Raw genomic sequence first — 27,558 nt, forward strand, 5'->3', positions numbered from 1 at the left:
CAGAAGCGTTTTCATGACATCAGGGTCAGTGGGCGGGGCCTCCCTCCAGTTTTACTACCGGTTCTATAGAACCAGTGCAAACCAGAGGCAACCCACCTCTGGTTTGGGGTTTTGTAAAAACTGCTGAAGTTCTTTTACTTAAAAGCTCTTGATCACTGCAACAAAGGAAACCTGTCAGAGGTGATATTTCTTTCAGAGGAGACTTTGCATTGCGTAGTTAGTTGAACAACTTCATGTTGGCGGAATATTGATATGCGGAGAGAGATTGGACAATTTTTTTCCATGAGGCAAACATGACAGAATTCATCAGCTGAAACACAGAATGCTGCCTCTGTGACAAGAGCAAGTCAAAAGCCAGATTGATACAGATCTAGAAAATCTGTATCATCCAGGTGTGTCTGGATCTGAACCACCATTACCACCTTTATTAGAAATAAATTGGAGTCCACAGGAAATCACTTATCACCTTACATCGACCAAGTGTTCCTTAGTTAGATATTACTAGCTGTGAAGATCAAGGTTAAAGAAAAAACAAGCCTTACCAGTTACTCCACCCACACCGTGCAACATGGAATTTTTCGTTAATTATAAACATCCTCCTAATCACTTTTATGTAGAAGCCAAACCTTACTCTCAGTGTCATATTCCTGTCTTTTTATACAGTTTTTGGTATTCATAAACATGGATCTGGGCATATCTTCTTCTATATCCACTTGTGTATGAAAATATTTCATGTTAGCATTAAGCAATTTCATGGGGCGGATCATCAGACAAGGAATTAAAAATAAATCTGCCTACACTGTTAACACTTAAATGGAAATCTATTATATGGTACCATGTTTGCAATTTGGTGTATCGTTTTGGTTTATGAACCTCAAAGAAGCAATGCTATGCATAAATTGGTATGTTGGATCCAGGTTCCAATCACCACTTGAAAAGAAAGAAAGATGATCTCTAAGTACAGTGCAGTGGAATTCTTAGAAAAGATGTGGATTACAAATATAAGGAAAAAAGGAAAGTGACAAATGGGCTGAGAAAGACTGAAAGACAGGCCTCTTTCAGAATATTAGAAACAGAGGTGGCATTCAGCCGGTTCAGACCGGTTCACCCGAACTGGTAGCAGAAATCGTGGGTGGGCCTGCCCACCCACCCGGGCTCTATGCTATCCTATTTAGGCACATTTTTGAGGCCAAGAGCATGTGCGGAAGGTGTCTGCACAAGCAAAACACATGCGTGGAAGGGCGGGTGAATGTTTGGAAGACAGGCGCATGCGCAAACTAGGCATGTACAAGCACAAAGCGAGCATGCGCATGGCGAACCGGTAGTAACATAATCCAAAACCCACCGCTGAACAGAAACTGAAATCATTCAATAAATTGGAGTTGGATTTAAGGAGGATTGAAAAAGGAAAAAGACCATACCATACCATGCTTTATCACAACTATTTTTGTGTTCTTACCTCTGACCTAGTTCTACTTTATCCATATGAAAGAGAATCTGATTAGTTTCAGGATACCCAAAAGCTTCTATTGGAGTCTTCAGAAAAGCCATCAAGCATTCCTGTTCATGTAAAAAATGGGAATGCTGCATAAATTTGAGTTTGAATGTCTGTTACATTTGTATTTCATATCTCTTTATATGTCATTCCATTGGCTGTTGTGACACAAATATGGGGATATCAACATATATACGATATTGGATTCCATTTTATGTGACTAATAGCCTGAGATTCTGTAGAGTCTGATAGGTTTTGTATTATTTCTCATGAGGTTCTTCAGTCTCATGATAGCAAAGGAAGTCAGTATCATCTAAATATCCTTTTGCCATTTACAAATAGGATAATTACCCCCCAAAAGAATCTGATTTAAATGCTACTCAATTTAGAACATAATCCTGCACTCAAAGGTATGCAAATCAATAAGAAGCTAGTTTGCCACTTTTCACACAGACAGAACAATACTCTCAGTCAGTGTCAGCATTTTTTGAGGGGATTTATTTATTTATTTATTTGAAAGTCTGTAAAAATCTATAGGTTGTAATCCTATCCAGCTACTTCCCAGGCTGGGCACTCATGGAGGGAAGGCAAGGGCCGAGGGATAGATGAGAAAACATGCATCATGAGATCACAACCTAAATTCCACTTCTTTTGTACTTGTCTGGCAACATTACCTCCCAAGATCCTAAGGAATTGGTGTTGCATTATGATGTCGTAATACCCATTTCATAATTTTGATAAACTCTCAGTCTGCCTCAGGTAGTCCTGTGAATACTTTTTTTTCTGCCTCAAGCAGGATTTTTCTAAAATACATGTGTATATATATTTATATATAAAACTAGCTCCCCACTCTCTCTCCTTGAAAATGAAGTTTCCTGTCATTTAAAATGGAAGCATACTGGAAGAAGAATTAAAATAATATTGCTCCTGAATCTCTTATTTGGCGGTCCACCTCATCAGATATGTGTGTCCAATGATTCTGATTGGACCTTTTTGACCCATTCTTCACATATGAGAAACTGGCTTTGTTGAACATCCAGATGTTTACACCAAGTATTGCTCATTTAAATCTCTTCCCTTCCCCTTTTGTAAGTAGAGTTCCATAAATTCATGTACAGGGTTGAGACAGGTGAATAAAATGCAAAAGAATGAAGTTTTATTAACATTATTATGACCACTGGCATCCTAAAATAGAAATATGAAGACTCTCCATATTTTCATTATTAAATGTATATCAGTACTCTCTTTCCATTAAGCTTGTCCATCTTCACTCTAGCTGATGGAAACAGAATTATTATTTCTGGTAAGGTTTCTTTATTGAAAGTAGTATTGGATGTTCTGTTCTTTTTTTAAAAAAAATCAAATGATAAAAATATAGACCCTGTAATTAAACTGCCATCAGCCTCTGATAAGTCATGAATGGCAAACTGCATCAAATGAGCAAATAAAAAGAATAGAATGGGACAGGAATACAAAGAGCGGCATTGTATGACCATCATATGGAAATATTAAATGAAATAAAGATAACATAATAGCCATCATAATAAAGTCAGAGAAGTACTTTTGAGATTTATGTTCAAGCCATTATCTGTGATGGGGAGAAAGCATTCTTGAATCTCTGTAATTACTTGCACTCTTCTGAACTTCAGGGCAACATCCTCTCATCTCTTATTTGTTTTCCATTGCAGTCCCATTGATTAGCTACTTTAATATTCTATCACGCTGTTTCAAGATGGAAAAGGATAGTAAAGGTGGCTTTGCCACAAAACAGGTTACAATCTGCTGCATGTATGTCAAAATAAAATGGTCAATGGCCAATAACCTGAAGACTGTGCATCCTATCTCCATTTTCTTATGACTGACTGAACCCAACACAATTCAATAGGACAAATAATTGGATTTTGAGTATAGATTTATGCTGGAAATGTATTTATTGTTTCACAAGTATTCTATCTTCTTTCGGGAGTTAAAAGAGATCATCAGTTGAAGGGGGTATCTATGGCGCTTTCATCTTTTTTATCAGAACCACAACATGACTTGGATTTGGTGGAGAAATGACTGTTTCAAGAAAGGAGACTAATAGGAGGAATGTCCTGATGATAACAGCAATTAAACTGCCTAGAACAGTTTAAATGATGGCTGGTTGGCCAGTTGTCGAGGATAATTTAGGGGATTCCTGCACAGAGCAGGGTATTGAGACTAGACATCATATAAGATTCCTTAAAACCAGGGGTGAAATCCAGCAGGTTCTGACAGGTTCTGGAGAACCGGTAGCAGAAATTTTGAGTAGTTCAGAGAATCGGCAAATACTACCCCTGGCTGGCCCCAGAATAGGCTGGAAATGGAGATTTTGCAATATCCTTTCCCCACTCCTGGGGAGGGAATGGGGAGCTTTGGTGGCGCAGCAGACTAAAGTACTGTTAAGTAACACCAGCTGCCTGCAATTACTGCAAGTTCAAATCTCACCAGGCTCAAGGTTGACTCAATGTTTCATTCTTTCGCGGTAGGTACAATGAGGACCCAGTTTGTGGGGGCAATAAGCTGACTTTGTATAAAAAAGAACACCGCTGGGGGGGGCAAAGCCCTACTAAGCAGGTATATACAAAGTATGAAGGCTATTGCTTAACGCATTGTAAGCTGCCCTGAGTCTTCAGAGAAGGGCAGCATATAAATCGAACCAATAAATAAATAAAATAAATAAATAAATTTTGCAGTATCCTTCCCTTGCCACGCCCACCAAGCTACGCCCACAGAACCAGTAGTAAAAAAATTTGGATTTCACCACTGCTTAAAACTCCTTTCCAAGGAAAAAGAAGCTATATACATTATTTTTTTAAAAAATTTGATTTATATGCCGCCCTTCTCCGGAGACTCAGGGCGGCTTACAATGCGTTAAGCAATAGCCTTCATACTTTTGTATATTTATACAAAGTCAGCTTATTGCCCCCACAAACTGGGTCCTCATTTCACCTACCTTAGAAAGGATGGAAGGCTGAGTCAACCTTGAGCCTTGGAGAGATTCAAACCAGCAGTAATTGCAGGCAGCTGTGTTAATAACAGGGTGCTTAGACCACTGTACTATCAAGGTCTATCAGCACTAAGTACCATCATCAAGTGGGGATTTGAACCTGGGTCTCCCTAATCCCAATCCAACAATTTTAGACTTCCTATATACAAGCAATATAGAACTACAGGAGGACCAGTGTTTAGTTTGCATTTTTTTTATTAAAGTAATCTAAAAATGGAGGCTGGTATGTCTTGAAACCTGTCAAGTACCATGCAAATTATCATGCTGTCCTAGATGTGTCCATTTTGACCTGAACAGCTAAGCAGACTGAACCAGGAACTCTTTACTTCATCTGTGATTTAACCTATGATTTGATCTACACTCAAGATATATCTCATCCAGTTCTTTCACATGGCAAGCAAAGGCACAGGATAGCAGTGGCAGCAACATCAACAACAGCAGCGAAGGACTTGTTTGAATGACCACCTTCAATGTGGATGTAATTAGGACTCTGGTGTTCAAGCTGTAGCTGTGCTTTCCAAAGCCCACTTCGGTGTATGAAAAAAAGTAAGACAAGAACAAGCTCTGATGTCCCACGACTCTGCTAGTCTAACCTGCACTGTCAAGAGGTTCTTGTAATGAGGGCCAAGCTTTTTTCTTCCTAAAGTGAAGCTCAATTTAAAGATTTCCTGCCTGTTAAATGGGTATCCCTGCCTCCCTTCCCTGCATCTGATTAAAGCAGATTGGCTCATCCTGCCCTATGGCAGGGACCGCCCTGATTAAGGCATGAGAGTGTGGGCAAAATGTGACCTCTGAACCAGTGGTGAAATCCATTTTTTTTTTACTACCGGTTCTGTGGGCATGACTTGGTGGGCATGGTGTGGCTTGATGGGGCATGGCTGGGGAAGGATGCTGCAAAATCTCCATTCCCATCCCACTCCAGGGGAAGGATACTGCAAAATCCCCATTCCCACCCCATTCTGGGGCCAGCCAGAGGTGGTATTTGCCAGTTCTCCGAACTACTCAAAATTTCCTCTACCGGTTCTCCGAACTACTCAAAATTTCCGCTATCAGTTCTCCAGAACCTGTCAGAAACTGTTGGATTTCACCCCTGCTCTGAACCTTTTGCATGGAAAGACTGTGCCAATTAAAACCCATTTTAATTGAAATCACTATTTCAGATTCCTGGAAAGAGGTAAGGTGAACAGGACATCCAACACTTCAAGCTATGAGCCAAGGAAATGCTCATAAGTAATTGCAATGACAAGGTCATTAAATTTAAATTGGGACACCGAGGAGGCAGCTTTAGCTGACTTGTGCAGGAGGCTTTGAAGGGGCTCTTTCAAAAGCTGGAAGAACAAAGCTTTGCACGTGTGGCAGCACATGCCTTGTTGTCTAAGAGTGCTACAAATAATATCCCAAATCCCATCATTTTCAAACATAAACAGCCTTACAATTTGTAAATTTAAAGCAGGCATGGCTAGTAGTATGCCTAAAATGAAAACAGAGCAACACAAAGATCACATTTTGTGGGCCTTTCCTAACATGATATCTTTGTGCATCAACCAAAACCTTCCCCAGCATTGTAATCACAATTTCAGAGAAAAACTAGTGTCTGGTAATGGTTAGATTGGTTACTCACTTTCTCTTGGTCTTAGGAAGGAGGCAGTGGCAAAGCGCTTCTGAAAAACCTTGCCAAGAAAACTGTAGTGACTTGTCTAAGAAGTCACTGAGAACAGGACACAATTGTGCAGACAGAAAAAAAAAGACTATATTGGCAGATTATTTATTTTATTTATTTATTTTATTAGATTTATATACCGCCCTACTCCCAAAGGACTCAGCGTGGTGAACAGCCAAGAGATAAAACACAGAGATTACAAAATTTAAAAACAGTATAAAAACCTAATTAAATAATTTTGGCCCGGAACAGATTAAAACACCCCTAAAGTTTTAGACAAATTTAACATTTACAATTAAAAAGGGAGGTTAGGCCAGTCCAGCCTGTTGGAATAAAAAGGTCTTGAGGGTACGGCGGAAGGTGCATAAATCCGGGATCCTCCGTATCTCTGGGGGGAGCTCATTACAGATAGAAGGTGCCCCCACAGAGAAGGCTCTTCCCCTGGGGGCCACCAGTCGACACTGTTTGGCCAATGGCACCCTGAGGTACCCCTCTCTATGAGACCGTACTGGCCGGTGAGAGGCTATTGGTGGCAGCAGGCAGTCCCATAAGTACCCCGGTCCTAAACCATGGAGCGCTCTAAAGGTGGTAACCAAAACCTTGAAGTGCACCCGGAAGACCACCGGGAACCAGTGCAGCTCACACAGGAGAGGTGGGAACGCTATGTCCCTCCCATAACCACCCGTGCAGCTGCAGTCTGCACCAGTTGGAGCCTCCGGGTGCTCCTCAAGGGGAGCCCCATGTAGAGAGCATTACAGTAGTCCAGGCGGGAAGTGACAAGGGCATGAGTGACCGTGCGTAAGGGACCGATCCAGAAAGGATCGTAACTGGCGGATCAGGCGAACCTGATAAAAAGCATACTGATGGTACTTCACCCCGAAACCACAGATGATCTCACCCAGTGGCTTCACATAAATGTTGAACAGAAGGGGCAAGAGGACCGACCCCTGTGGCACCCCACATATAAGGTGCCTCGGGGTCGACCTCTGCCCCCCTGCGACCGTCGGAGAGAAAGGAGGAGAACCACTGTAACACAGTGCTTCCCACCCCCAACTCTTCCAACCGGTGCAGCATGATACCATGGTCGATGGTATCAAAAGCCACTGAGAGATCTAATAAGACCAGGACAGAGGAGCAACCCCTACCCCGAGCCCTCCAGAGATCATCAACCAACACGACCAATGCCGTTTCTGTGCTGTACCCAGGCCTGAAGCCCAACTGGAACGGATCCAGATAAACCATTTCATCAGATTAGGACCAATTGTGCCACAGTGGTTAGAATGCAGCATTGCAGGCTGACTCTGCCCACTGCCAGGAGTTCGATCCTGGCTGACTCAAGGTCAACTCAGCCTTCCATCCTTCCGAAGTCGGCAAAATGAGGACCCAGATTGTTGGGGGTAATATGCTGACTCTGTAAACTGCTTAGAAAGTGCTGTAAAGCATTACGAAGTGGTATATAAGTCTAAGTGCTAGTGCTATTGCTACTTATGAAGATGATTCAATATCATTAGTACAGTCCCTTTTTCTACAGAGTTAAGGTTTATGGTACATGTATGTATTTGTGCAATTGATTCAGTTACTTTAAAGAGTTTTACTGAAGAAGCAAAGTTCTGATCCACAGGAAGAATCCCAAATCTTTTTGCCACACTTCATTTTGGAACTCCCTATCAAGGGAGGGAGGGAGGGAGGAAGGGAAGGAGGAAGGAAGAAAGGAGAATCAATTACTGATGTCCAGCTATGCTAAATAAAGATAATGGTCCTTGTTTGCAGATCACTAAGTGACAGTTTATTAAATAAACCATAACTGCTTGGATTCATGCATTTTGTTTTGTTTTGTTTTGTTTTTTTGCTTTAATTTATATGCCGCCCTTCTCCGGAGACTCAGGGCGGCTTACAATGTGCTAAGCAATAGCCTTCATACTTTTGTATATTTATACAAAGTCAGCTTATTGCCCCCACAAACTGGGTCCTCAATTTACCTACCTTAGAAAGGATGGAAGGCTGAGTCAACCTTGAGCCTGGCGAGATTTGAACCTGCAGTAATTGCAGGCAGCTGGTCTTAATAACAGGGTGCTTTAGACCACTGTACTACCAAGGCTCCCTTGGTAGTTTTAATCCATAAATCATAATTTATTATTTATTTATTTATTAGTTTGATTTATATGCTGCCCTTCTCCGGAGACTCAGGGCGGCTTACAATGCATTAAACAATAGCCTTCATACTTTTGTATATACCTGCTTAGTAGGGCTTTCGGGCCCCACTAAGCGGTGTTCTTTTTTATACAACGGCAGTTTATTGCCCCTACAATCCAGGTCCTCATTTTACCTACCTCAAAAGGATGGAAGGCTGAGTCAACCTTGAGCCTTGCCAGCAGGCAGCTGGCAACTAAGTACTACTTTAACAGCACTTAGTCCACTGCACCACCAGGCTCTCTATAAATGATAATGATATCATTGAAAATGATAAATTTATAAATGACTAATTTTGCCAAACACAAACCTAAATAAACCACTTGTATAGCTTAATGCAATGTGTGAATCAGTCACTGCAGATAAAATGCATGAGAGAACTGTGCATGCAAGTTTTGGAATTGCTTTCTTTTTAAAAAAAAATAACCTAAAGCTAAACAATTCTGGATCAATATTAAAACGCAATTGGAACAAATAACAACTCAAAAAGTACCATTAAAACCAGAACCATACTTATTAGGAATACCTACACATAAATATGAAAAAGAAATAATATATTTAATAACACATATCTTGACTGCATCAAGAATCACATATGCACAAAATTGGAAACAAGAAGTCCCAACTCAAGGTAGAATAGTATCTAAAATTATGGAATGTGCTGAGATGGATAGACTCACCAAGGAAATTCAAGGAAACTTTTGCATTTGTATGTTTTTTAATTTTGGCTGTTCACCGCCCTGAGTCCTTTCTGGGAGAAGGGCGGTATACAAATTAAATTAATAAATAAAATAATAAATAATTATTTGGTCTGGCAAAGGTGGTATCAATGGTTAGAGGGGGAAAAAAAAGAAAGAAAGAAAAATCAAATAAAAGGAAGATCTCAAAAGAGTAAAATAAATTTCTATATCAAATGAAATTTAATAAAGAAATACCAGATATCAATAAAATAATATCATTATATAAGGTGAGAGAAAGAATATATACTGAAGAATATAGGTTATTGATATTGTAATAATTCAGACATTACATTTAGATGTCATTAAGATGATGCTTGTTGTATATTGTTTTACTTGTATTTATAAATGTATTTTTTGGTTTCTTAAATTAATAAAAGTTTACAAATTAAATAAATAAATAAATAAAATAAAATTCTTAATAAATACTACTATCTATGTGGTTTTTTTTTTTTTTCTTCAAACAGAAAGAATGACAAGATGCTAGATTAAAAATGCTCGTTCTCTGGATCAATCCTTATTTTTCAAAAGGTCTCATATTGGAGCAATACAGCGATGACATTTTAAGCCACCTTGAAAAAAACTTTACTTTGAAGGGTAGTATATTTAATTCTGGTTTTAATCTTTCGAGAAATTTCGACAATGCTTCCGTAGATTACATGGTTTATGCTTCCCCATTACGAGTATATCCTGTATTATTCATTTAAAAATAATAAGTTCTTTTTCAGACCAAACGGCTGCCAAGAGAAACCAGGTTTTGTTTATGCATTTTTCAGCAAAAAGTGTATTGGGTGGGTGGGGGGAATGGGGCGAGCATCATCTGAATCCTTACAGTTCTTTTGTGCGTTCCCTTTATCAGGAAAAAAAAAAAAAAAAAGGAACACGAGCAGCCTGGAGAGAAAGCGGCAAAAATCAGACTACGCTGCATTTCTTCAGAAGAAGAGCCCACCGAATGTAATGCTTTATTATTATTTGCTTTCCCCTTTCCTTTCTCTTCACTCCTTCGGCTTCAGCTAGCTTGAGATAAATATAAAACAGAAACTGAAACGTGGGTGCAAACAATATTGGGAATACACTACCCATCTGAAGGATGATAATATTATTATTATTATTATTATTATTATTATTATTATTATTATTATTATTATTATTATTATTATTTTAAAAAACAGCCAAAGTGTAAATAGAGAGATTTCATATTTTAGAAAATATTTGGGCATATTGTAATACCATTCTTTAAGTGACTTTCTCTCCTCATCTTCCTCCTCCAGTGTATTTTGGCCTGAGGAGGGACCTATATCAGTCTGCAAATTTCATCACCATATTTTATAGAATAATAAGGATGGAAAGGACCTCAGAGGCCTTGTAGTCCAACCCCTTGCTTAAGGCAGGAGATCTTATACCAGGGGGTGAAATCTAGCAGGTTCTGACAGGTTCTGGAGAACCGGTAGCGGAAATTTTGAGTAGTTCGGAGAACTGGCAAATACCACCTCTGGCTGGCCCCAGAGTGGGGTGGGAATGGAGATTTTGCAATATCCTTCCCCTGTCACGCCCACCAAGCCACACTGCACCCTCTAAGCCACGCCCACAAAACCGGTAGTAAAAAAATTTGGATTTCACCACTGTCTTATACCATCCTGGTCAAATGGTTGTCCAGTCTGTTTTCATGACTGTATCATCTAAACATTTAATCTGGGCCTTTCCTTGTTTTTATTCCTGCTTTTATACTATTTGTTAAGAGAGTCTTCTGGGGTAAAACTCTCAAAGGGTAACATTTAGAATAGTAATACAGATGTGATTAGTCAGTACCAAAACAGAGAAAAAAAGAAGAAGAACAGGAGCTTATGCCTTTCTAATTCAGCTTTTCTTTTTCTGTGCAATCTGACATCCTTTCTGAGATATTTGCCTCTTAAAATAATTTAAAAATGCACCAACTTGGTTACATTTTTAAGTGGGGTGAAAAGAGATATTTTCTGTCATTGTACCTTGGCTTTCCAAAACTCTCCCAAATAGATCCACCTGGCACTTACCTGTCCAATTGCATACAATATTCATTTTCTTTTTTTAATTGTTTAATAATATTGAAATGAACAGAGCTATACACACATGAAAGTATGCAATAAAATCAGAGTCTGGAAGTAAAGCAGTCTATCCATCCCTCATTGTGTGTTGTGACAAACCTGTATATAATTAATGGAGAAAATATGTTAGCATATATATTCATGAGAAATGGGGCAGTTTGGTATAGTGGTTAAAGGAACTGAGCTAGAAACTAGTCTCGTTCTAGTTCTACCTTAGGCACAAAGGCAGCTGAATCCTTTTAGGCCAATCACTCTTTCTCATCCCTAGGAAGAAGAGCAGAACAAACCCCATCCCCAAAATGATGCCGGAAAACTCCAGGACTATCTGGTTGCCAGGAGTCAAGACTATTTGAAGATGCACACATATGCAATCATTTTCCCAAAAGACAGTTATTCTGTACAACCGGCAAAACTGCAAACAAAAATGTGCAAGTTTGAAGACATGCAAAATAATGAACAAATTATTCTGTGATCCGTTTAAAAAAATTCAGAGCTGACCCACAAATCTTGGCAAATTTGCAGAATCGGAGAAACCCCAAATATCAATGCATTCACCCATCCCTAAAGTAGAGAAAGCATCAATACCTCCTTCCTTATCTAGTGCTCTCCAGATGATTCTTGCCTGGGGGGCGGGGGGTGAGGTGATGAAGTACTATAGTCCAAAACATGTGTGAAGGGGATGTAGATTTCTTTGAAAAGGGAAAATCAGAATAGCCTTCTTCTCATATTCTAATGCTAACTTAAATAACATGGAAAGAGGGAGAACAAAACAATCTTCTTCTCCAGCCCTGTTCTAGAAAAGATTTAGAGGTTTGCCTGGAACACAAGGTGGGTTGCGATAGAAAGGATGGAAGGAGTGTAGTTAGAGTTACTGTTTTCTATTCTCTCTCTTTGGAAGTAATTTCTGAATGCCTGAGTTTTGCTTATATGCACTTTGCATATATAAGACTCAGTCTCTCTCTTTATACATATGTGTCTATGATCTTGATATACCTGGGAAACAACTCTCTTACTTTAGAAGGCTGGAGATACGCCAAGAGTTTTCTATTTTATGTTTACTTCTTCTGACCAACAAAGAGGAACAGGCACAGAATCTGAAAGAACCAGGTGCCTTGGGAGATAGGGAAGATTAAATGATAGGATTTGAGACCTTATGAAAAGAACAAGCTGAGTGCAGCCAAGTAGAGACGTTTGATTTGGGGTGGGGGAGGGGTGACAAGCAGCTTTCTACAAACAGTAAATCCTGTAGTAAAAAAAAAACAACCAACTAGATGAACAAGGCAGAGGGGCTGGCAGTTTATGAAAGATGACCTAGAAGTAGAAATTATATATTCTGCAGCATTCTGCACAGTACGTGGATGGGAAGAATAGCCCCAAAGTAACTTGTGGGAGCTCTATCAGGAAAAGTAAATTACCTTAATTCTATTGAATTTTATTGCTGCCTCCTCCTCCCTTTTTATTTTCTTTTTCCTTTCTCCACTTTTAATTTTCCTTTATTTCTTCTTTGCATGTATTTTAGAATTTCAGAATCAAACTCCTGGCTGTATGCAGAGTTAGCCTGCAATACTGCATTCTAAGCACTGCAACACCACCGCTCTATAATGTGACACTGTTGAAGGCTTTGCTGAGGTCCTGTTGTGCCAGATTTCCAGCATTTCCCTGATCTGCTAAAGCAGTAATGCTGTCAAAGAAGGAAATAAATTTTGTCTGGAATGATTTGTTTGTGACAACCACATGCTGGTTCTTATTAATTATAGCATGTCTATATAACTGTATTTTGACTCTTCTTAGTTGCTCCTTCTCTGGGTTTCACAAATTAAAAGATAACATGATCACTTTTCCCCAAATGCCAGTCACCTTTGTGTCTTCAAACAGATCCTCTTGGTTGTTAAAGCTTAGTTTCAGGAGATAAAAACTCATGAGGTTTTTTTTTCTTCTTCCACCTTCTGACAAATGAAATTGTCAGCAGGAGGGACAAGAATTTAGTTGATAGTTGGTATGATTTAGTGTTTTCATATATCATCTTCTTGAATTGTTTAAACTGAGATTACAAGTTTTTGTATTTATTTATTTTAAAGTCAGTTACAATTAGTAATTAAAAGTAATTTTGCCCATGGAAAGATTGTGGAACATCCCGATTATTAACATTTTTATTGAGTGATAAAGTATAAAATACAAAATACAAAGTAAATAGAAAAGGAGTGGGGGAGAGGGAAGGGGAAAGAGAAGTGAGGAAGTATAAGAAAAAAAAAAGAAAAGAAAAAGAAGCATTGGCTTCCGACTCTCTGTTACAGTAAAATAAGGCATTAACATCAAATCAGAACTTTTTGCTTTTTCATAATAATATGATCAAGCCATTTCTATAAAATTCTATCAGTCTAATCGGTAAAACCCAAAGTCGGAGTTTCATTCTTCTCCACCTCAAGCACGAACTTCAGAAGCTGTCTCCACATGGAAACAAAAGAACTTATGTTCTTTTCTTTAATCAAAGTGGTCAATTTTGCCATTTCAGCCAACTCCATCAATTTCTGAAACCATTCGTCCATAATAGGAATCGAAGTGTCCTTCCATTTTTGTGCATACAATAGTCTTGTTGCTCTCAACATATATAATAATAAAGTTCTGATTTTTTTTCCAGTTCTTTTTCCATTAGGAAACATTCTGGTTTCATTTTTATCTCCATTTGAACATTCTGAGGACTCACTTATAAAATTATTTGGACAGGTCCATGATGCAGTTAGGAGCAATAAAGAAAACAAACTCAATATATATATATATAGTACTTCATACTATATAATGCAATAATCTCACACAAAAAATTTCTTCCCTTGTAGTCCAATCTATTTATATGCAGCATTTTATGACTTGTTCAGGAACAGGAAATATTATAATTTTGCCTCGAAAAGGATCCTCTAGAATTCGGTATCTCTTCTATCTGTCACACAAAGTTAAATCCTGTCAATTTCTGACTGAACAATATTTCAGGAGAATTTGCATAGAGGGAGCATCACCCCTCAAAAAAGCTTAAGGCAAACAATGACTTTGATCTATGAAAATTAATTCCCGCTAAAAGACACAAAGGGAAAAACATACAAGTGTATAGCTTTCTTATAGAAAGTAAAGCTTTTTCATGTATGTATGTATGTATGTATGTATGTATATATATATATATATATATATATATATATATATATATATATATATATATATGTGTGTGTGTGTGTGTGTGTGTGTGTGTGTGTGTGTGTGTGTGTGTGTGTTTTTCTTCTAGCCAGGTTTTCCCTACGTAGCTAAGGTTTTTTTTGTAGCTCCAGCTCAGTAAAAAAAAGTACAATATATATATATATATATATATATATATATATATATATATATATATATATATATATATATATATATATGGTTCAACCCTCTCAATTCTTGCCATGCTATCTCAACATGATTGGGTGGTGGGCAATTTAGGAAAGGGTGAGTGAAGAATGTATACTAAGAGTTTATACTCCCGATTGTTATTGTTTTTAGTTGCGAAGTCATGTCTGACCCATCGCAACCCCATGGACAACATTCCTCCAGGCCTTTCTGTCCTCTCTGGAGTCCATTTAAGCTCACGCCTACTGCTTCTGTGACTCCATCTAGTCACCTCATTCTCTGTCATCCCCTTCGTCTTTTGCCCTCAATCTTTCCCAGCATTAGGCTCTCCTCCAGTGAGTCCTTCCTTCTCATTAGGTGGCCAAAGTATTTGAGTTTCATCTTCAGGATCTGGCCTTCTAAAGAGCAGTCAGGGTTGATCTCCTCTAGGACTGACCGGTTTGATCACCTTGCAGTCCAAGAGACTCGCAGGAGTCTCCTCCAGCACCATAGTTCAAAGGCTTCAACTCTTTGGCGCACAGCCTTCCTCATGGTTCAACTTTCACAGCCATACATTGCAACTGGGAAATACTTCCAGTAGGATTGTCCAAAGTGTGAAGATCATCTTAGATGCCCAGCTAAAGGAAGCAGGCACCTACAATAAATCAGGCAGCAAGGGCATAAGAAGATGCTGAAGTTAAATGATCATTTTAGTAACAATATCAAACGCAACATTTCATACTCTACAAGAAAAGCATTGGCAAACCAGTTGTGTATTTTACCAGTAAAGTATCAATATCAATGAAAATCAATCAAAATAGAAGGCACCTTGGAAGTCTTCTAGTCCAACCAACTGCTCAAGCAGAATACCCATTTCAGACAGGTGGTTGTCCAGTCTTTTCTTAAAAACCTTCAGTGATGAAGCACCTACAACTTCTGAAGGCAAGCTGTCCCACTGGTTAATTGTCCTCACTGTTGGGAAGTTTCTCCTTAATTCCAGGTTGCTTCTCTCCTTGATTTGTTTCTAGCCATTGTTTCTTGTCTTCTGGTGCTTTAAAAAATAAGTTGTTCCCCTCTTCTTTGTGGTAGCCCCTCAAATACTGGAATACTGTATCATGTCACCCCCTAGTCCTTCTTTTCTCTAGACTGGTCATACCCATTTCCTGCATATTCCTTCATATGTTTTTGTCTCCAGGCCCTTAATCATCTTACTTGTTCTTTTTTGCACTTTTTCCAAAGTCTCAACATCTTTTTTGTTATGTGGTGACCAAAACTGAATGAAGTATTCCAGATGTGGTCTTTCTAAGACTTTAGAAAGCATTAGTAATACTTCACGTGATTTTGATTCTCTGCTTCTGGATGGACTTGATTATAGTGGCAATAGGTGCACGGTTGGAAGAGTGGTTTCTAAGAGTCAACGTTGGCTTGGTGCAATGGTGGATTTCACAATATTTTACTACTGGTTCTGTGGGTGTAGCTCGGTGGGCGTGGCATGGCTTGGTGGGTGTCACTTGGTGAGCATGACAGGGGAAGGATACTGCAAAATCCCCATTCCCTTCCCACCCCACTAAGCTGCTCTGGGAAGGAATCAAATTCCCCCCTTTTCATTTCCCCAAATAAAATATTACTCATAAGAAAAGGCTCCCAGAAAAGCAAGGAAAAATCAAGCTGCTAACAAAGGAACCTGCCTGAGGCTCATTCCACATTCCTGCCAGCTGTATAAAGGAAACTTTGTAAGAGGAAAACAGCTACTGGTGCTTAGAGATAATAGAAAGTGGAAGCCAGAAGTTTGGCTCCATTTACAAGCAGGCAGAAAAGTCATTCAAGACAGGATATTTCATAATGGAAATCGCCCAAGCCTTTTTAGAAACACAAAGCCCATGTTGCACAAACCCCAAAACTTCAAAAACATAGAACCATATAAGAATCCCTCCTCTTATCCAGTTTGTTGTTCAGCTGACCAGAAACAAACTGCTAAATGTCACTTCACTTCTGCAAGTCTTGGCTTGTCAATTTAAAGCGACAGAGTCTTGTTTTTTTGTTTTTTGTTTTTTTCTTCTTCTTTGCCAAGCAATCTCCTGGCTGAAAACTGAGCCCTGATCTTTTCCTTCTAGCCGATCAGCTGGGAGACTTCTTGGATTGTCAATTTAAAGTGACGGTGTCTTGTTCTCTCTCTCTCTCTCTCTCTCTCTCTTCTTTGTTAAGCGATCTCCTCGCTGAAAAGTGAGCCCTCATTTTTTTTCCTTCTAGCTGATCAGCTGGGAGACTGGGAGGCAGCGAATAGATTGGGGGCAGGGCCAGGCAGTGGTGGTATTTACCGGTTCTCTGAACTACTCAAAATTTCCACTACCGGTTCGCAAGAGCCAGTCAGAACCAGCTGAAACCCAACTCTGGCTTGGTGGCTGTTATGTCCTTATAAGGACATCCGCCCTGATTGGCTGCTAGCCATCGGGCAGGAGATTTGAATCCCTGTCAAGGGGCGGTGCATCTGCCGGGAGCGAATATAAGGAGAGCTCCGGCAGCGCGCCAGGGCCTTCTCTTGTTACTTTGGTAGCTAATAAAGTTACTTAAGGTATCGAGCTGGTCACGTCTTCATTTCCTGCGCCTGATCTAACACTGGCGACGAAGGACTAGAGAAGAGAACCTGAGCAAGACTTGTGGCACGATCGCCCACCGAGCTGAAGTCACTAAACCACAGCGACTTCCAGAATGGCAACCCTGCAAGCTCCGATTGCCGCACTGAACCCATTCGATCCATCCTGAGAGAAGTGGCGGTCGTACATGGTCCGATTCCGGCAGTTCCTGCGAGGCAATGGCTACCAGAACCTCGACGATGAGCGGAAAAGAGCCCTTTTCCTGGCTCACTGCGGATCGGACGTCCTGGAGATGGCGATTGATCTCGTGGCACCCAGGGACATTGAGGAGATGTCCTGGAACGACTTGCAAGAAGCCCTGCAGGAGCACTACGCACCCACAGGCACCCCAATCGCAAACAGGTTCACCTTCCAGTAGAGAAACCAGCGGGAAGGTGAATCCATCAAGGAATTCGTGGCAGCGCTTCGCCAAATCGCTGCCAACTGCGAGTTCGACAACGTGGACAATGCCATCCGTGACCGCGTTGTCTTTGGAATGCAAGATGTGGGGCTGCAGAAGAAGTTCCTCAGCCAAAAGAGGATACCACTCAAAGACGTCCTCGACGAAGCAACAGCGGCTGAAACATCTGAGAAAGCAGCCGCCGCGATGGTTAAAGCAAGAGGGATCCACAAGATCCACAAGTCGGGCCTGAGCTCCTCAGATGACCCAACCACACAAACGGAGTCTGAGGAGGAAATGGCCGTCTACAAGGTTTCCCACCCCCCCAGGCGGGAAAACCCACAGCATGGCGACCGGGGAGAACGATGCAGCAGTTGCAAAGGCGACCACCCCAGGGCGACCTGCAGATGGAGGGACGCGACCTGCCACCGATGCCTGAAGAGGGGGCACATCGCCGAGGCCTGCAGAGCAGCAGATCCAGCCCCGGAACCACCCAGACCACGATTCCGTGAGAATCGCAAAGATAACCAGAGGACATCCAAACGGTCCTCGACCCAGTCCCAGCGCGGGGAGGAGGAATATCCCCGAAATAGAATGGTGCACCAGACCACCATCGCTCACACAAGCGACGAGGGGACCACCAAGTTCCACGTGACGCTGCTAGCAGAGGGGTCACCGTGCAAGATGGAGGTAGACTCCGGATCCGCCTACTCCATCATGGACTGGCAGCACCTACAGCAGCTGAAGCCATCCTACAAAAAGACCCAGCTGAAAACCCTGAAGTCGAGGCTTGTGGACTTCAACGGAAACCCCATTGGAATCCTGGGCAGAGCCACCATCCACGTAAAATATAACGACTTCAACGGAGAGCTGCCCATCACCGTCGTGGAGCACAGCCGACCGAACCTGTTAGGTGTGGAGTGGTTTAAGCCGCTGGGGCTTTCCATCGAGGGCATCCACGAAATCCACAGGGACGAACTCGACACCATCATCGAAGAGTTCAAGGAAGTCTTCGATGGTAAGCTGGGGAAATTTGTGGGGAGGCCAATCTCTTTTAATCTGGATAAGGGAATCACCCCAATTAGGCTTAGGCCCCGCCGAGTTCCGTTTGCCCTGCGGCCTAAAGTAGACGAACAGCTGGATAAGCTGATCGCCCAGGGCGTCCTGGAACCGATCGATCATGCCTCATGGGAGACCCCCATTGTGACCCCACTGAAGCATGATGGGTCTGTGCGCATCTGCGCCGACTACCGTTGTACCATCAACAAGGCGTTGGCACAGAGCGCATACCCAGTCCCAGTAGTGCAACACCTGCTGCATTCCCTGGGATCTGGCTCAATTTTCGCGAAACTGGACCTGGCCCAGGCTTACCAGCAACTGCCAGTGGATGAAAAAACGGCGGAGGCACAAACAATTGTCACGCACAGGGGGGCATTCAAATGTAACCGCCTCCAATTTGGAGTCAGCGCTGCCCCCGGCATTTTCCAATCTATGATGGAACGCCTCCTCCAAGGCGTTCCAGGGGTGGTGCCTTACTTCGACGATGTGCTCATCTCCGGTGACTCAAGAGCTCAACTCCTTGAAAGGCTCAGGCTTGTCCTGCAGCGGTTCAAGGCCAAGGGCTTGAGGGTCAGGCAGGACAAGTGCATCATAGGAGTACAGGAAGTCGAGTTCCTGGGCTATCTCATTGATAGCACTGGCATCCACCCCACCAAATCAAAAGTGGAAGCAATCCATGAAGCTCCAAGCCCAAAAAACAAAACGGAGCTTCAGGCTTTCCTTGGGTTGCTCAACTTCTACGCCATTTTCTTGAAACAGAAAGCCACAGTTGCTGAGCCACTCCACCGCCTGCTGGGGAAATCGGCTCCCTGGAAGTGGGGCCAGGAAGAGGAAGCAGCATTCCGGGCCATCAAAGGACTATTGACGTCCAAAAGCGTCCTCATCCAATACAGTGAAACGCTTCCCATCAAGCTGACTTGTGATGCGTCGCCATACGGGGTGGGGGCAGTCCTCAGCCACGAACTGCCCAACGGCACGGAAGCCCCGATCGCCTACTTCTCAAAGACGATGTCCGGCGCGGAACGGAACTACAGTCAGCTGGACAAAGAAGCCCTGGCCATTGTGGCTGGAGTGAAGCGCTTCCACGAATACCTCTACGGAAGACGCTTCACCATAGTCACCGACCACAAGCCACTCCTGGGACTCCTCGCAGGCGACCAACCCACCCCGACCTTCATGTCCCCATGGATGACGAGATGGGCCATCTTCCTAGCCGGCTACTCCTATAGGCTCATGCACCAGCCAGGCACAGCCATAGGAAACGCCGACGCGCTCAGCAGATGCCCGTCGAAGAATCCAGTCGAAGACCCAGCCCCCACACTCCACCTATTCCATATAGATGACGACGCCAGCTGTCCAGTGTCATCCACAGATGTGGCCATTCACACCCAAAAGGACCCCACACTCCGCCAAGTGAAGTCCTGGATCCTCAGAGGGTGGCCATCGGAAAAGACAGAGGAGAGGTTCAGCCCGTTTGCCAGGAAACAGAAGGAGCTGTCCACCATTAAGGGCTGTCTGCTATGGGGAGACAGGTTGCTGATTCCAAGCACTCTGCAATGGCGAACATTAGAGACTCTGCACAAAGGGCATCCGGGCATCGTCCGCATGAAGGCCCTGGCACGGAGTTATATCTGGTGGCCCTCCATGGACAGAGACATTGAGCAATGGGTCTCCAGATGTGACCCGTGCCAAGAAGTTCGCCCAGCACCGCCACAATCCGAAGTCGCGAAGTGGGAGACCCCCAGCAACCCCTGGTCGAGGATCCACATCGACTTCGCGGGTCCGATGCAGGGGCGACACCTCCTCATCGTGGTAGATGCCTTCTCCAAGTGGCTCGAGGTGATACCCATGGCATCTACCACAACAGAAGTGATGATCTGAGCCCTGCGCCGTCTGTTCGCCACACATGGACTACCGGACGTGCTGGTCTCGGACAACGGCCCCCAGCTCACATCCCTGGCCATGGAGTCCTTCCTGGCAGGATGGGGCATCCACCACGCCCTGTCCGCCCCATACAGGCCGGCCAGAAACGGACAAGCTGAACGCATGGTCAGACTCACCAAAGAAGCCCTCACCAAGATGGGCCCGCGAGACTGGCAAGAACGCATATATAACTTCCTCCTCACCCAGCACATCACACCACATGCCACCACCCACAAGAGCCCGGCCGAACTACTAATGGGCAGAAGGTTGAGGTCACCCTTGGACCGGCTGCACCCCCAATACAGCCCAGAAGTGACCGCAACCGCCAGCTGCCCGCTTCGCGCCTTCAGCAAGGGAGATTCAGTTTTCGCGCTGAATTTCAACAGCTCTCCTAAGTGGCTGAAGGGGAAGATTGCCAGCACAACCGGCCCCAAATCCTACACCGTCGAGTTGGAAGATGGACAGGTCTGTAGACGTCACATCGACCAACTCTGGGGGGGAGCACACGAAAACCAGCCTGACGAGGGAGGCCTACAACACCCAGACGAGGTAGACCTCCAACACCCCGGCGAGGTAGACCTACCACACCCAGACGAGGTAGGCCTACAACACCCCGGCGAGGTAGGCCTACGACACCCCGACTAGGTAGGCCTACCACCCCCCTGCGAGGCAGAACAACGCCATCCCGACGAGGTCGGCCCGGCACACTACCAGGTACTGTCACGTTGGCAGTCCAGCGAGGTAGACTGGGGCCAACCGCACGGGGGATGGCAACACCAACCCAGCCAGGTGGGCACCCGGCACAACAGGGCCAGGGACCACCAACCCAGCCCGCAAGTAGACCGGGACCTGCCCAGAGGAGGAGCAGCGCACCCCACCAGTGACGGCAGCCTACGCCAGCCCAGCCAGGGAGACCGCAGTTCCAGGCGAGTAGACCGGGACCCAGCCAAGACGGGCACCCCACTACCCATGGGCGAGGGTGGCCCACGACTCCCCGGCGAGAGGGACCCCCACCCATCTCAGAAGACAGCCAGGGAACAACAACCTGACCTGGATGACCCCAGGCACCACCCGACGGTAGACCAGGGACTAGGGGGAAGGGAAAGCCGACAACAACCCGGCCAGGGAGACCTACACCACCCCGGCAGGGGAGACCTCCGCCGCCCCGCAGAGGTAGTCCCGCAACAACATCCCGACCAGGTCGACCACCACCAACCAGACGGGGTAGACCAACGCCAGCCCAACCGAGGGGACCAACGCCACCCCTGCGAGGTCAGACAGCACAACGCAAGCCAGCACCACCCGCGGCCGGCAGACCGGACCCGAGGGCACCGAGCGGAACCACCACCCAACCGGCAGCAGGCCGGACCGCGACCGAACCGCAGTGCCCGGGAGACCAGGGAGGAGCAAGCGACAGACTTACCGAGACTCAGACGCTCTTCCCGGGTCGGAACCGAGCAACCGAGACGAGGCGATAGATCCACAGGCCAGGAGGAAGACCAACAGAACCAGCCATCCAAGGTCTGCGGTCCAGCCAGAGGCGCTGGGGGTGACCCCACTCACTCGACAGCCGAACCGAGCCCGGTTCCGGAGAGGGAACCAGGAGACGAAGGAGCCCCGTCCATCCAGGCCGGAGACGGAGAAGAAGTGAGACTGCGCAGGTCAGCTAGGGTGCCGAGGCGTCCTACGTACCTGCGCGATTACGTGACTTTTGTGGACGAGATTTGACAGTTCGGACTAAGTGGGGAGGAGTGTTATGTCCTTATAAGGACATCCGCCCTGATTGGCTGCTAGCCATCGGGCGGGAGATTTGAATCCCTGTCAAGGGACGGTGCGTCTGCCGGGAGCGAATATAAGGAGAGCTCCGGCAGCGCGCCAGGGCCTTCTCTTGTTACTTTGGTAGCTAATAAAGTTACTTAAGGTATCGAGCTGGTCAGGTCTTCATTTCCTGCGCCTGATCTAACAGTGGCACCTAATCAATCAATATAAAAGAGAAGGGTACAGATCAAAATAATCCTTAGTATCTTTCTGAATACATAACCTCAAGAGGGGGAAAAGATCTATGCTGTTCAACCCCATATTCACCCAGCTATCCCAAGTGGCCCAATGGCAGCAGCCAAAGTGTGGAGCGAAGGTTTGAGCTATATTAATATGTTCAAAGTAACTTCTTTTTTCTTCCCCAGCCTTCTAACTTTTTCTCCAGAATAAATCTTTACTTTTTGAAGTATTTATATACAAGCAATAGAAAATGCATTTGATCTCTCTTCTCAAGATATTCAACCTGGGTGAAAAATCTGATATCTAATATTTAGTCTTTTCCCTGGTGGAAAAGTCTGAGGAAATGTTGGCATCAGTTTTATTGCTTGTATACATTTTGAATGCTTGAGAGGGAAAGGATGTTATGTGTCACTTGGTTTAAAAGTGTGTTCCAGAAGGCAAGCACACAATTCAGGAAAAGTTATGAAGATTGAAACTCCAATATCTAGAGGCTGGTTCTTCTAATCTACCTCAATAAAGAAGAATCATTTCTAGAAGAGAAACTGATTTTCAGTGTTGTTGTTTTTCAAGAGAAAATCCCTCTCCATGCCAAATATTCCCAGACTCATGGAGAAACCCACACCGAGAGAAACAACTTGGAAGCAACATGGAACTGAAAAATATCCGTAGACTCATTATTGTCCTGCCAATTCTCTGCTTCATCACTTTGCCTCAATTTTTATTAAAAACAATAAAAACAGCTCTTAGTAGATCTTTTTACACATGTAAAGAATCACTTGCCCTCAAATACAGCACTCACACTCATTCCATTCTTTAGGATTACTTATACTGGTAAAAAAAGCACAAATGGTTTGTAAGCAAGAGAAAACAGCCTGGGTAATACTTTTCAAAAGCCATTCTGATACATTAGGTTTTCCTTTCAAACCATTTAAGAAATTCCTTGCAAAATTCCTCCAGGAGTGCAACATTGGGTGTTCGTAAAACACCATACACCCCGGGCCCAAACATATAGTTACATACATCTGCTGCAATACATTTGGGAACATCTTAACACAGCCTTTCCTGACCTATTGCTTTCTAGATGTTTTGGACTACAACTCCCACATGGCTTTCTAGTCTTACCTCTATCTCTGTATTGCTCTGCTGCCTATTAACTGTAATCCTTTGCAACTGCAAATAAAAAGAAAATCAATGGCAGAGCATCTAGCTGTGTATGAAAAATCCTAGCCTCAATCCTCTTTCACTGCCTCTAGAGTCCCCTCCAATTGTGAATACTGCAATACTGAATGTCGTCAGCTCAAAATTGACTCTGCGGTTTTCCACCATTGTGAAGTAAGGAAGAATGCAAATGAGAACTCTGATTGATTTGTTCTATTGCCCATTTGTTCACTTTTTTTGACTATCCATGGCGTTCTCCAGAGTCTTCCCCAACATCAAAGTGTCATGGTATTAATAGTTTTTATACGACCACAATTGAGCCCAAAATTTATGTTGCTAAGTGAAACATTTGGTTTTTGTTTTTTTTGTTTTTTTTCTTTAATTTATATGCCGCCCTTCTCCAGAGACTCAGGGCGGCTTACAATGCGTTAAGCAATAGCCTTCATACTTTTGTATATTTATACAAAGTCAGTTTATTGCCCCCACAAACTGGGTCCTCATTTCACCTACCTTAGAAAGGATGGAAGGCTGAGTCAACCTTGAGCCTGGTGAGATTCGAACTTGCAGTAATTGCAGGCAGCTGGTGTTAATAACAGTGCTTTAGTCCACTGTACTACCAAGGCTCAAACTCGCTACACAAACTGTTTAGTGAGTTTGTTCCATTTTACAACTTTTCTTGCCACATTTGTTAAATGAATCAGTGCGGTTGTTAAATACGTATCCTTGTTGTTAAAGGAACTCTGGTTTCCCCACCGACTTTGCTTGTCAGAAGGTCACAAAAGGTGGTCCCTGGGACACAGCAAACATTTTAAATGTGAATCAGTTGCCAAGCATCTGTAAATGTAAATCACGTGTACCATGGGGATGCTGCAAGGGTCATAAGTGTGAGAAAATGGTCATAAGTCATTTTTTTCAGTGCCGTTGTAACTTCGAATGGCCACTAAGTGAACTGTTGTAAGTCGAGGACTATCTGTATCTTCAAAGTACACCATTTGCTTCCATGAGGAAGACAATTGTCTGCAAGCCCTGGTAAGTATAGATGCACCATGGTATCTTTTCTAAAATCTTCATGGCTGCTCCACCAAGTGCCACTCTATAGTGTTTCTATTGACTGCTGGTTCCTTTACTGTTGACACTCAATTCCAAAAGATGAAATTAACCTAAGCACTATTTTGCTGGCAGGTAAAATTAAATATATTGTACAATAATTTGCATAGTCGGTTAGATATTCTTTCTTTGGTACCGATATATGAACTAATTTCTTCCATTCTGGTGGTCATTGTGTCCTTTTCCAGATTTGCCAATATAGTTTAGTTAGAACCATTCCACATTTTTCTCCTCTTACATGCCATATTTCTGTAGCTATTACATTGGTCCTATCATTCCAACTTCTTAAGGACTAGAATGCTGATCTAACTTCATATTCACATAATAGAGGTTACTGTATCTTCAAAGGTCATGATTCCTAAACTGTGTGCTGTGATGCCATAGCATGTCATGGCAAACTCACGGGGGCACTATGAGATATTTTAAACTTTTGAATGAAGCACAAGAAAACTCAGATTTGATTTTTTTTTTTTTTTTTTTTTGAGAACTAGCTCAAGATAATTTACAGTTTTGGCCCACTGACACCATGAAAACTTTACTATAAAACTAAGGGTACCATGCACTAAGAAAGTTTGGGAATCCCTCTTCTAAAGTATTGTCGATACTTCTACTGCATAGAATCAGTGATGGGATTCAGCCAGTTCGCACCACTTCAGGAGAACTGGTTATTAACTTTCTGAGCAGTTTGGCAAAGTGGTTGTTGGAAGAAATCATTAGGGCAGAGAACCGGTTGTTAAATTACTTGAATCCCACCACTGCATAGAATCTCAGTATATGTCTTCCAACTTGGTTTGATATTCTTTAAATTAGTTATTATCAATCCTTTGGCATCTTTTAGCATAACAATTCAAGGCTAGAGTCTCCTTCTGAATTCAGAGATCTTTTGGAAGACTTTCCTTGATTTTCCATGTCTGTTTCTATCTTGCCTTTGCAGATATTGTTGTAATATTGCTTCTTGTTTCTTCTGATAGTTCTCTGAAAATCTTTGTTAAACTCATTCTTGATTTTTTTTTTTGCCTTGCCTTGGCCTTCCCTTCCCTTCCCTTCCCTTCCCTTCCCTTCCCTTCCCTTTCCTTTCCTTTCCCTACCCTTTCCTTCCCTTCTCTCCCTTAACCTCCCCTTCCCTTCTCTTCCTTCCCTTCCCTTTCCTGTAATTCCCACTGTCTGTTTTGGCATCCAATTTCGTTTTCTATATTATTTGGTCTTTGACAGTCTTTTCTCACATTGATTCTTATTTCTTCAGTGTCCAATGCTGGTAGGAACTGCTCAGGGCTATTCCTGTGAGGAGCAAAAAGGCAACAGAACACGATGCAAAGACAGCCCAACACTCTGTGTCAGTCAGACCTGGGACATTGCACTTAGCTCCATTATTATTATAAGAGGACATCGGGCTTTTGTCAGCTGATCCAAAGGGATTCAAAGAACTGCATCTATGTCCCATTTTTTACTGCGATTTGGCTGGAGCAGAGACGGGGATGGGAGAACACTATATTTACACAGGGCAAAGGGGATTGATGACTGCTGCTGATTTGGGAATATTCTATATTGATTTTTCTCACTTACCACATTCCAGGAGGTTTCTAATATTGTGTAAGCAAAGGCTTAATTGTGTATGTATATCCATGTGTTCATTTATTTTGTTTTCCTGGATAACTGCTGATGAAAAATGTGTTTGGAGAGACAGATTGTTTTATGCGTACTGGGCCTCTTGCAACAAAATAAAATAAAATAAGAGGGCATGCTGTATAATTGCACATTATGCAAACATAGCCTACTTTCTCAAGCTATACTATTTAAGCCCAAAATGCATGCTCAAAAATGCCCTTCTAGGATGAAATGTATCAATTGCATGACTTGCACTGGCTATTTTGATGCAACTAGGGAATTGTACTACATGCTAATCAAGAAAATTGGTCTTTTGTTACCCATGTACCATTGTTAGAAATGCAATACTGTAATGACTGCAGTAAATTATAACATGGGTGTGTTAACAGAACAGAACAGAACAGAACAGAACAGAACAGAACAGAACAGAACAGAACAGAACAGAACAGAATAACAGAGTTGGAAGGTACCTTGGAGATTTTCTAGTCCAACCCCCTGCTCAGGCAGGAAACCCTATAACATTTCAGACAAATGTTATTTGTCTGAAATAATAATCAGAACAATTTTGAACTAAACACACTCAAAACCATAGAAACGGACTCCTACCCTCAAAATGATGCTATAGAGCACTACACACCAGAACAACTAGACACAAGGACAGTTTTTTTTCCAAATGCCATCACTCTGCTTAACAACTAATTCCCACAACACTGTCAAATAAGACTGTATTACTATTATTATTCTTCCTATTACCTATCTCCTCCCACTTATGACTATAACCATGTTGCTTGTATTTTTACGATTTATATTGTTCTGTTTGTTTCCTAGTATGATTTGATTGCTTATTAGTTACCTATGACTATCACTAACTGTTGTATTTTGTGATTCTTGATGAATGTTTTTTTCTTTCTTTTTCCTTTTTTTCCTTTTATGTACACTGAGAGCATATGCACCAAAGACAAATTCCTTGTGTGTCCAATCACACTTGGTCAATAAAGAATTCTATTCTAAATGGTTGTCCAATCTCTTCTTAAAAACTTCCAGTGTTGGGTCATTCACAATTTCTGGAGGCAAGTTGTTCCACTGATTGATTGGTCTAACTATCAGGAAATTTCTCCTTAGTTCTAGGTTGGTTC

Source organism: Pantherophis guttatus, chromosome 2 (genome assembly GCF_059756535.1).
Source record: "Pantherophis guttatus breed Tessera chromosome 2, ASM5975653v1, whole genome shotgun sequence".
NCBI classification, from domain to species: domain Eukaryota; kingdom Metazoa; phylum Chordata; class Lepidosauria; order Squamata; family Colubridae; genus Pantherophis; species Pantherophis guttatus.